This window comes from Arachis hypogaea, chromosome 18 (assembly GCF_003086295.3).
Source record: "Arachis hypogaea cultivar Tifrunner chromosome 18, arahy.Tifrunner.gnm2.J5K5, whole genome shotgun sequence".
NCBI lineage: Eukaryota > Viridiplantae > Streptophyta > Magnoliopsida > Fabales > Fabaceae > Arachis > Arachis hypogaea.
Window position 1 is genome coordinate 47,250,434 of NC_092053.1, and position 12,679 is coordinate 47,263,112.

The window sequence follows — 12,679 nt, forward strand, 5'->3', positions numbered from 1 at the left end:
AATTCATCGAGACACAGGAGAGCTCCTCACCCCCAACCATGGGATTTAGAGACTCATGCCGTCAGAAATACAACGTAAAGTGTAAAAATGTCATGAGGTACATAGTAAGTCTCTAAAAGTAGTATTTATACTAAACTAGTAGCTAGGGTTTACAGAAAATGAGTAAACTAAGATGGATAGTGCAGAAATCCACTTTTGGGGCCCACTTAGTGTGTGTTTGGGTTGAGCATTGAGCTTTACATGTGCAGAGGCTTCTCTTGGAGTTAAATGCCAGGTTGCAGCTTGTTTGTGGTGTTTAACTCTGGTTTGTAACCTGTTTCTGGCGCTTAACTTCAGAATAGGGCAGGAAGTTGGCGTTTAAACGCCTATTTGCATCATCAAAACTCGGGCAAAGTATGGACTATTATATATTTCTGGAAAGTCCTAGATGTCTAGTTTCCAACGCAATTGAGAGAGCACCAATTGGGTTTCTGTACCTCCAGAAAATCCATTTCGAGTGTAGGGAGATCAGAATCCAACAACATCTGCAGTCCATTTTCAGCCTCTGAATCAGATTTTTGCTCAAGTCCCTCAATTTCAGCCAGAAAATACCTAAAATCACAGAAAAATACACAAACTCATAGTAAAGTCCAGAAATGTGATGTTTTTTTAAAAAACTAATAAAAATATACTAAAAACTAACTAAATCATACTAAAAACTACTTAAAGATCAATGGAAGCCATCTTCAACCCAATCCCATCAAGGCCAAAAGCATAATTCAAGGCTTAAAGATCAATGGAAGAAAGTGTATAAATAGCTGAGAATTTAAGTTAGAGGGACTTTTACCTTTTTCCATTTTTAGTTTTCACTTACTGCACTTTTAATTTCAGAATGTATTTTACAATTCCAATTTCCATTTTGAGAGCTATGAACAACTAAACCCCTTTCATTGGGTTAGGGAGCTCTATTGTAATTCAATGGATCAATAGTAGTTTTCATCTTCTTCTTCTTTCTTTTCTCTTGATTTTTGTTAGAAAGCTTTCGATCTTAATTCAATTGGATAGTTATCTTGAGAGAGAAGCTATCCATAATTGGAATTCTTCGGAGCCTGATGCCAGGGCATTTTGTCCAGTTTCACTGACCTTTTCGTTACTGTTTTAGGGTAGTTTCATGCATTTTCTTAGTAAATAAGCAAGTTTTGAGTAGAAATACACTTACATCTTGATTCAAGAAAATATTGTGAACTTTACATGATTTCATGAGAATTATGCATGAATTGAATGACAAATTGGATAATTCATGATCTCATGACTTGGAATAGAGCTTTGATGCACTTTATTTGCTTGATTTTGGGACAAAGGAAGCAAGGAAGAGCCACGTTAGTAGCCACGTTAGTCTAATTAACATGACCACTAACGTGGAATGGGCATAAGCTTGTGGCGTTAATGAGAAAAGTGATCGCCAATAACGCCTTCGAAAGCCATCATAGCCCACGTTAGTTGCCACGTTAGTTACAGTAACGTGGGAGCTAACGTGGAAAGAAAAGAGGAGCTCCAACGTTAGTGGTAAAAGTGAACACCACTAACGTTCCAAAAGGCCATACATAAGCCACGTTAAGAGCCACGTTAATCTAATTAACGTGAACTCTAACGTGGGAGGTGGAAGAAATTGCCAACGTTAGTGACACTCACCTTTGTCACTAACGTTGGACTAGGCCAACATTGCCCACGTTAGTGGTCACGTTAAGACCACTAACGTGAAGGGTAACGTGGAGCAAGGAGTGATAGGCCAACATTAGTGACACTCACCTTTGTCACTAACGTTGGACATGGCAATTACCACCACGTTAGTGGCCACGTTAATCTAATTAACATGAACTCTAACGTGGGAAGGAGGGGCGTTTGGAGTGTTAGTGACAAAGGTAAGTGTCACTAACGCTCATGAAGCTTAGGCATGCCCACGTTAAGGGTTACATTAGTTATACTAACGTGAACTCTAACGTGGGGAAAAGAGGCAATTAGCAACGTTATTGGAAAAGGTAAAGGCCAATAACGTTTGTGAATGACCAAGAGGCAACGTTAGTGGTCACGTTAGTGCCACTAACGTTGAAGTTAACGTGGATCATTTTGGTTTGGAACGTTAGTAAAAAAGGTGATCGTCACTAACGTTCTCGAACCCACATTTTCACTTAACGTTAACACCACTAACGTCCTAACTAACATCCTAACTCACACTTTTTCTGCAAGCAAAGCTGAGCCCACTGAAGACTATAACTGCTTCAACTCAAGATCAAAGGCCCATATCCAAGACTTGAAGAGCCAACTAGAGATCAGAAGAGTAGTATATATATGAGTAGTTTTAAACTAGGAAGGGAGCTTTTGGCATTTTGGAGAACTATACTCTGTATATTTTACTTTCTCTGTAATTTCTAGTTTAATTTGACAATGCATTCTTCTTTATCTTCTTCCATTTCCAGAGCTATGAACAACTAAACCCCTTTTCATTGGGTTAGGGAGCTCTGTTGTAATTTGATGGATCAATAATAGTTTTCATTATTATTCTTCTTTCTTTTCTCTTGATTTTACTAGAAGGCTTTCAATCTTCATCCAATTGGGTAGTTGTCTTGGAAAAGAAGCTATTCATACTTGGATCTCTTTGGAACCTTGGAAGAGGAATGAAGAGATCATGCTAGAAATGCTTTCTCATATTGGACCAAATTAGGGTTTGGATGGATATAGTGACATATAATCCTACCAACACTTTGATTTGGGAATACATGTGGTATAATCAGTAACCATACTTTATCTCTTCTCATGAGCAATTAGACCAAGGAATTGGCTATTGATCAAGATTTGAGAGATTGAATTACCAAGGAATTGGAATCCAATCACTTAAGATTGCCAAGGAGATCAATGAATGCATTGATTGAGGAAGAGATGAGAATGAGCTTGATCTGGAGAATACAACATCTCCTGAGCCCAATGAATCCCCCATTTCTGATCTTACCCATTCTCTTTACTTTCTGCCATTTACTTTTATGTTCATTTCCCCAAACCCCCATTTAAGATTCTGCAATTTACTTTCCGTCATTTACATTCTGCCATTTACTTCCAGCAATTACATTTTCTGTTATTTACTTTCCCGCCATTTACTTTTCTGCAAATCTCAACTCAATTTTTGCTTAGCTCAACTAGAACATTCCTCTGATTAAAGTTGTTTGACCAATCAATCCCTGTGGGATTCGACCTCACTCTATTGTGAGTTTTTACTTGACGACAATTCGGTATACTTGCCGAAGGAAATTTTGTTGAGAGACAAATTTCCGTGCATCAAGTTTATGGCGCCGTTGCCGGGGATTGATTTTGTATCAACAATGATTAAATTGGTGGATAACTAGTTTGAGCATTTTTCTTTGTTTGATTTAATTTCATTTGAGTGATTTACTTTCAGTTTTAGTTATTTTGTTCCCTTTACCCCTTACCCGTTTGTGGTGTTATCTTCATTTTTTTTACAATTCAGTTCAATAACCCACTAACTGTTTGATATATTGCATCACTCACACTAACAGCACCCCTAATAGGAGTAATTTCTCCATCAATTCTCTTTCTTGCTTTTTGCTCTGTTGGTTGTATGACAGGTAGAAGAAGTGGGGCTTCAACTTCCTTTGATTCTGAACCTGAGAGGATGATGAGCGGATATTTTATACGCTTTTTGGGGATAATTTCATATAGTTTAGAGTATGTTTTAGTTAGTTTTTAGTCTATTTCTAGTAGTTTTTAGGAAAAATTCATATTTCTGGAATTTACTATGAGTTGTGTGTTTTTCTGTAATTTCAGGTATTTTTCTGGCTGAAATTGAAGGAGCTGAGCAAAAATCTGATTCAGGCTGAAAAAGGACTGCTGATGCTGTTGGATTCTGACCTCCCTGCACTCAAAGTGGATTTTCTGGAGCTACAGAACTCGAAATGGCGTGCTTCCAATTGCGTTGGAAAGTAGACATCCAGGGCTTTCCAGCAATATATAATAGTCCATACTTTGCACAAGGATAGACGACGTAAACTGGCGTTCAACGCCAGTTCTTTGCCCAATTCTGGCGTTCAGCGCCAGAAAAGGATCAAAAACTGGAGTTGAACGCCCAAACTGGCATAAAAACTGGCGTTCAACTCCACAAATGGCCTCTGCACGAAATCTCAGCCCCAGCACACACCAAGTGGAACACGGCACACCAAGTGGGCCCCAGAAGTGGATATCTGCATCATCCATCATAGTCCACTCATATTTTGTAACCCTAGGCTACTAGTTTAGTATTTAAACAACTTTTAGAGACTTATTTTGTATCTCATGACATTTCAGATCTAAACTTTGTATTCTCTGACGGCATGAGTCTCTAAACCCCATTGTTGGGGGTGAGGAGCTCTGCTGTGTCTCGATGAATTAATGCAAGTATTTCTGTTTTCCATTCAAACACGCTTGTTCTTATCTAAGATGTTCATTCGCGCTTAACTGTGATGAAGGTGATGATCCGTGACATTCATCACCTTCCTCAAACCATGAACGTGTGCCTGACAACCACCTCCGTTCTATATCCGATTGAATGAGTATCTCTGAGATTCCTTAATCAGAATCTCCGTGGTATAAGCTAGAACTGATGGCGGCATTCATGAGAATCCGGAAAGTCTAAACCTTGTCTGTGGTATTCCGAGTAGGATTCAAGGATTGAATGATTGCGACAAGCTTCAAACTCCTGAAGGCTGGGCGTTAGTGACAGACGCAAAAGGATAGTAAATCCTATTCCAACCGGATCGAGAACCAACCGGTGATTAGCCGTGCTGTGACAGAGCGCGTGAGCGTAGTATTCACTGGAAGGATGGAAGGTAGCCATTGACAACGGTGATCCACCAACACACAGCTTGCCATAGGAGGACGTGCGTGCGTGAATCAGAAGACAGAGGAAAGCAGAGATTCAGAAGACAAAGCATCTCCAAAACTCCAACATATTCTCCATTACTGCACAACAAGTAACTTTTAATTTATGCTCTACTAGTTACTCACAATTCAATTGATAAACATAATTGACTTCCTGACTAAGATTTACAAGATAACCATAGATTGCTTCAAACCAACAATCTCCGTGGGATTCGACCCTTACTCACGTAAGGTATTACTTGGACGACCCAGTGCACTTGCTGGTCAGTGGCACGCGTTGTGAAAAGTGTGATTCGCAATTTATGCTACCAAGTTTTTGGCGCCGTTGCCGGGGATTTTTCGTGTTTGAACAACTGACGGATTATTTTGTTGCTTAGATTAGGAAAAATCTTTCTTTTTGGTTTAGAGTCTTTTATTAATTAACCCTTGTTAAAATACTTTAAACTTATAGCTCAGTTATTTAGAACGTGGTGTTTATGTTCATGATAATTGGCTATCATATTTTTAAAAAAAAAAAAAAAACCTTTTTCAAAAATAATTTTTCTATTAAATCCTGTGCCAAACTTTAAGTTTGGTGTTTTCAAAAATAATCTTTCTTAAAATTTTTGAAGGTCCCATAACTCATTTGGCTAGAACATTAATTTGATTGGGTTAGACTCTTTTATACTCTTTTCAAAACCTTCTTTTTCAAAAATATTTTTTCTATTAAATCCTGTGCCAAACTTTAAGTTTGGTGTTTTCAAAAATAATCTTTCTTAAAATTTTTGAAGGTCCCATAACTCATTTGATTAGAACATTAATTTGATTGGGTTAGACTCTTTTATACTCTTTTCAAAACCTTCTTTTTCAAAAATATTTTTTTCTATTAAATCTTGTGCCAAACTTTAAGTTTGGTGTTTTCTTGTTAATTCCCCTTTGATTTTCGAAAATTTTGGTTTGGTTTTCTAAAAATTTTAAGTTTGGTGTTCTTCCTTCATGTTCTTGTGTTCTTGTGAGTCTTCAAAGTGTTCTTGAGTTTCCTTGTGCCTTGATCTTAAAATTTTTAAGTTTGGTGTTCCTTGGTGTTTTCCCTCCAAATTTTTCGAAAACAAGGAGCATTAGATCTAAAAATTTTAAATCTTGTACTATCTTATTGTTTTTCTCTCTCCTCACTAAATTCAAAAAAAAAATATCTTTTCCAAAATATCTATTCTAACTTCCTAACTTCTTATCTTTTCAAAATTTGTTTCAACTAACTAACTAACTTTTTGTTTGTTTCTTAACTTTTTCAAAACTACCTAACTAACTCTCTCTCTCTAATTTTCGAAAATATCTTCCCTCTTTTTCAAAAAATTTCGTTTTTTTTTAACTAATTATTTTTAATTTTTTTTTACGAAAAAAAAAATTTAAAAAAAAAATTTTTTTTTTAATTCAAATTCTTTTTAGTTATTTTATTTTATTTAAGTATTTACTTCTTATAAAATAAAATAAATAAAAAGATAAATCAGTCCAAGTTATATCCATAGATCCATCATGGACATAAGTGGAGATGGACAGTCCAGGAGGACTTTGGGGTCATATTCTAACCCCTCTACTGCTTCGTATGGGAGTAGCATATGCATACCCTTCATTGGGGTTAGTAGCTTTGAGTTGAATCCTCAGCTCATTATCATGGTGCAGCAAAGTTGCCAGTATTCCGGTCTTCCACAGGAAGAACCTACAGAGTTTCTGGCACAATTTTTACAAATTGCTGACACAGTACATGATAAGGAAATAGATCAGGATGTCTACAGACTATTACTGTTTCCATTTGCTGTAAAAGATCAAGCTAAAAGGTGGTTAAATAACTAACCTAAGGCCAGCATAAGAACATGGAAACAGCTGACAGAAAAATTCCTAAATCAATATTTCCCTCCAAAAAGGATGACACAGCTAAGGCTGGACATCCAAGGCTTTAAACAAGGAGATAATGAATCTCTTTATGATGCCTGGGAGAGATACAGAGAGATGCTACGAAAATGCCCCTCTGAAATGTTTTCAGAGTGGGTTCAGTTAGACATCTTCTACTTTGGGATTACAGAAGGAGCTCAGATGTCTTTAGATTACTCAGCTGGTGGATCTATCCATATGAGAAAGACAATTGAAGAGGCTCAAGAGCTCATTGATACAGTTGCCAGGAATCAGCATCTGTATCTAAGCAGCAACCCTTCCATGAATGAAGAGGTTAAAACAGTAACTGCTGAATTCAGTACTGTAAAACAAGCTGCTGAATTCAATCAACAATTAGATTTTCTAACAAAGCAGCTAGCTGAATTCAAAGACAGGTTACAGGAGACAAGGATAGCTAATATACATATGGAGGAACAGTTTAAGCAAACAAAGCAGCAGCTATCAAAGCAAATAGCAGAAGAATGCCAAGCAGTTCAATTAAGAAGTGGGAAAACATTAAATACCCCACCTCAAGGCATCAAAAATTCAAGAAATGAGCACCCCACCAAAGATTCCCCTGAGGACAGTAAGAGCCCAGGGAAAAATAATTCTGGCACTAAAACGCCAGAAAATGGGTGGAAGGCTGGCGCTGAACGCCCAGACCATGCCCAAAACTGGCGTTCAGCGCCAGAAACAAGGCAAGATTGGCGTTCAACGCCACAAATGGGGCAGAATCTAGCGTTGAACGCCCAACAGGGGCACATTTCTGGCGTTCAGGCGCCAGGAACAGACAGTGAGTTGGCGTCTAACGTCACTCCAGCTTCTAACTCTGGTACGCAATTGCCAGAGAGGGATCAGACACACATAAGTGCTGATAACAACCCCTCTAAAAAGGCTTCTTTAACCACTAAGGTTGAGGAATATAAAGCCAAGATACCTTATCCTCAAAAACTCCGGAAAGAGGAGCAGGATAAGCAATTTGCTCGCTTTGCAGATTATCTAAGGACTCTTGAAATAAAGATTCCATTTGCAGAGGCACTTGAGCAAATACCTTCTTATGCCAAGTTCATGAAAGAGATCTTGAGTCATAAAAAGGAGTGGAGAGAAACAGAAAGAGTTCTCCTCACTGAAGAATGCAGTGCAGTCATTCTGAAAAGCTTTCCTGAAAAGCTTAAAGACCCTGGGAGTTTTCTGATACCATGCATATTAGAAGGTGATTGCACCAAGACAGCTTTATGCGATCTTGGGGCAAGCATCAACCTGATACCTGCATCCACTATCAGGAAGCTTGGCTTAACTGAAGAAGTTAAACCAACCCGGATATGTCTCCAACTTGCTGATGGTTCCACTAAATACCCATCAGGCGTGATTGAGGACATGCTTGTCAGAGTTGGGCCATTCGCCTTTCCCACTGACTTTGTTGTGCTGGAAATGGAGGAGCACAAGAGTGCTACTCTCATTCTAGGAAGACCCTTCCTAGCAACTGGACGATCCCTCATTGACGTCCAGCAGGGGGAAATAACCCTGAGAGTCAACGATGACGAGTTCAAATTGAACGCTGTCAAAGCCATGCAGCATCCAGACACATCAACAGACTGCATGAAAGTTGACCTTATTGACTCTTTGGTAGAAGAGATCAACATGGCTGAGAGTCTCGAATCAGAGTTGGAAAACATCTTTAAAGATGTTCAGCCTGATTTGGAGGATTCAGGGGACATGAAAGAGCCTCTGAACTTTCTTCTGAAAGAGGAAAAACCTCCTAAACCAGAGCTCAAGCCACTGCCACCATCCTTGAAATATGCATTTCTAGGAGAAGGTGACACTTTTCCAGTGATCATAAGCTCTGCTTTAAATTCACAGGAAGAGGAAGCACTTATTCAAGTGCTAAGGACACACAAGACAGCTCTTGGGTGGTCCATAGGTGATCTTAAGGGCGTAAGCCCAGCTAGATGCATGCACAAAATCCTATTGGAGGATAATGCCAAACCAGTGGTTCAACCACAGAGGCGGCTAAATCCAGCCATGAAGGAAGTGGTGCAGAAAGAGGTCACTAAATTACTGGAGGCTGGGATTATTTATCCTATTTCTGACAGCCCCTGGGTGAGCCCTGTTCTAGTCGTCCCAAAAAAGGGAGGCATGACAGTGATTCATAATGAAAAAAATGAACTGGTTCCTACAAGAACAGTTACAGGGTGGCGCATGTGTATTGACTACAGAAGGCTCAATACAGCCACCAGAAAGGATCATTTTCCTTTACCATTCATAGACCAGATGCTAGAAAGACTAGCAGGTCATGATTATTACTGCTTTTTGGATGGCTACTCAGGCTATAACCAGATTGCAGTAGATCCCCAGGATCAAGAGAAAACAGCATTCACATGTCCATCCGGAGTGTTTGCTTATAGAAGGATGCCCTTTGGGCTATGCAATGCACCTGCAACCTTCCAGAGATGCATGCTCTCTATTTTCTCTGACATGGTGGAAAAATTTCTGGAAGTCTTCATGGATGACTTCTCAGTATATGGAGACTCATTCAGCTCCTGTCTTGATCACCTGAAACTTGTTCTGAAAAGATGCCAAGAAACCAACCTAGTTTTAAACTGGGAAAAGTGTCACTTCATGGTGACTGAAGGAATTGTTCTTGGGCATAAAATCTCAAACAAGGGAATAGAGGTGGATCAAGCAAAAATAGAGGTAATTGAAAAATTACCACCACCTGCCAATGTTAAGGCAATCAGAAGCTTTCTGGGGCATGCAGGATTCTATAGGAGGTTTATAAAGGATTTTTCAAAAATCGCAAAACCTCTAAGCAATCTGCTAGCTGCTGACACACCATTTGTGTTTGACACAGCATGCCTGCAGGCGTTTGAAATGCTGAAAGCTAAGCTGGTCACAGCACCAGTCATTTCTGCACCACACTGGACATTACCATTTGAGTTAATGTGTGATGCCAATAATCATACCATTGGTGCAGTATTGGGACAGAGGCATGACAAGCTTCTGCATGTCATTTATTATGCCAGTCGCGTTCTAAATGATGCCCAGAAAAATTACACAACCACAGAAAAAGAACTACTTGCAGTGGTTTACGCCATTGACAAGTTCAGATCATACTTAGTAGGATCAAAAGTGATTGTGTATACTGACCATGCTGCTCTTAAATATCTACTCACAAAGCAGGATTCAAAACCCAGGCTCATTAGATGGGTATTGCTTCTGCAAGAGTTTGATATAGAAATAAGAGACAGAAAAGGGACAGAGAACCAAGTGGCTGATCATCTGTCCCGGATAGAGACAGTGGAAGGGACGTCCCTCCCCTTCCTTGAGATCTCTGAGACATTCCCTGATGAGCATCTATTTGCCATTCAGGAAGCACCATGGTTTGCCGATATTGCAAACTATAAAGCTGCAAGGTTCATACCCAAGGAGTACAATAGAATACAAAAAAAGAAACTAATTACTGATGCAAAGTACTACTTGTGGGATGAGCCCTATCTCTTTAAGAGATGTGCAGACGGAATTATCCGTAGGTGTGTCCCTAGAGAGGAAGCACAGAGAATCCTATGGCATTGCCACGGATCTCAATATGGAGGCCATTTCGGAGGTGAGCGAACAGCCACCAAGGTCCTCCAATGTGGCTTCTATTGGCCCACACTCTATAAAGATTCCCGAGAGTTTGTACGTAATTGTGACAGTTGCCAAAGAGCTGGTAATCTGCCTCATGGTTACGCCATGCCTCAACAAGGAATCTTGGAAATAGAGTTATTTAATGTATGGGGAATTGACTTCATGGGACCTTTCCCACCATCATACTCAAACACTTATATTCTGGTGGCAGTTGACTATGTATCAAAATGGGTTGAGGCTATTGCCACACCCACCAATGATACTAAAATAGTGCTGAAGTTCATCCAGAAACATATCTTTAGCAGGTTTGGTGTCCCTAGAGTATTAATCAGTGATGGGGGCACTCACTTCTGCAATAAACAGCTTTACTCTGCCATGGTTCGGTATGGAATTCGCCACAAGGTGGCCACTCCATATCATCCACAAACCAATGGGCAGGCTGAAGTCTCTAACAGAGAATTAAAGAGAATCCTGGAACGGACAGTAAATACCCGTAGAAAGGATTGGGCAAGGAGCTTGGATGATGCTCTGTGGGCTTACAGAACAGCATTCAAGACCCCTATAGGGACCTCTCCATACTAACTCGTGTATGGTAAGGCATGCCACTTGCCCGTGGAACTGGAACATAAGGCCTACTGGGCAACCAGATTCCTAAACTTTAATGCCAAATTAGCAGGAGAAAAACGATTGCTCCAGCTAAATGAGCTAGAGGAATTCAGATTCACAGCTTTCGAAAATGCCAAGCTTTATAAAGAAAAATAAAAAAAATGGCATGACAAGAAGCTGTCATCTAGAATCTTTGAACCAGGACAAAAGGTCCTGTTGTTTAACTCTAGACTCAGGCTATTCCCCGGGAAACTGAAATCCCGGTGGAAAGGACCATACGTGATTACAAGTGTGTCACCATATGGTTATGTGGAGCTTCAAGATATTGATTCTGATAAGAAGTTCATTGTCAATGGACAGAGAATCAAGCATTATCTTGAAGGCAACATTGAGCAAGAATGCTCAAGGCTGAAGCTAGATTAAAAAGCTCAGCAAGGTCCAGCTAAAGACAATAAAGAAGCGCTTGCTGGGAGGCAACCCAGCCATGGGGCAACAATCCTCTAAGCATTTTGCCCTATTTTTCTTTTTTATTTGTTTATATAAAGTTTACTGACACTAAGGTAAAGAATCAATTGCATAATTTTACAGGGTTACAGAAGGAATTTGCACACAAAACAGAGAAAAAGAGCTCAACGGCAAGAAAACGCCAGTAAAGGGGCATTTTGGGCGTTCAGCGCCCAAAATGGGCATCCAGTGGGCGCTGAACGCCAGTAAGGATAGCTATTTGGCGTTCAAACGCCAGAAAAGGGCAACAACTGGGCGTTGAACGCCCAGGAGAGCAGCATTTGGGCATTGAATGCCCAAAACAGACAGTGTTTGGGCGTTCAAACGCCAGGATGGTGAGGAGGAGCTCTCCTTCTACCCATCTCCTTTCTTTTCTTTTGCTTGAGGACAAGCAAAGCTCTAAGTTTGGTGTGCTTATCCGTGATCACTAAGATCATGGCCCCTAAAGGAAAACAACCCACTCCAAGAAGCAAGGACCAAGCACCTCACAGACTAGAGGAACATCCACTTCCCAAACCTCAAGGTTGTTGAGTTCTAATCTTAGCCTTAACTCTGTGATAACTGTTCTTATTTTAATTTTACCTTAGGAGTCATATAGTAGTAATTAGCATCTATTTTGATTTTATCTCCAATTTAGCTATAGTTTATTTTTCTCACCATCAGCAAACATGAATAAAGTAGTAGATCTTTTGAATAAGAAGCAATAAAATTTCGAGTTTTAATAAGAGAAATTCTAATTGGTTAAATGTGGTGGCAATGCTTTCTGTCTTCTGAATGAATGCTTGAACAGTGCATATGTCTTTTGAATTTGTTGTTTAAGACTGTTAAATATGTTGGCTCTTGAAAGAATAATGAACATGAGACATGTTATTGATAATCTGAAAAATCATAAAAATGATTCTTGAAGCAAGAAAAAGCAGCAAAGAACAAAGCTTGCAAAAAAAAAAAGCAAGCAGAAAAAGGCAGTAACCCTTAAAACCAAAAGGCAAGGGCAAATAAAAGGGATCCCAAGGCTTTGAGCATCAGTGGATAGGAGGGCCTAAAGGACTGAAATCCTGGTCTAAGCGGCTAAACCAAGCTGTCCCTAACCATGTGCTTGTGGCGTGCAGGTGTCAAGTGAAAACTTGAG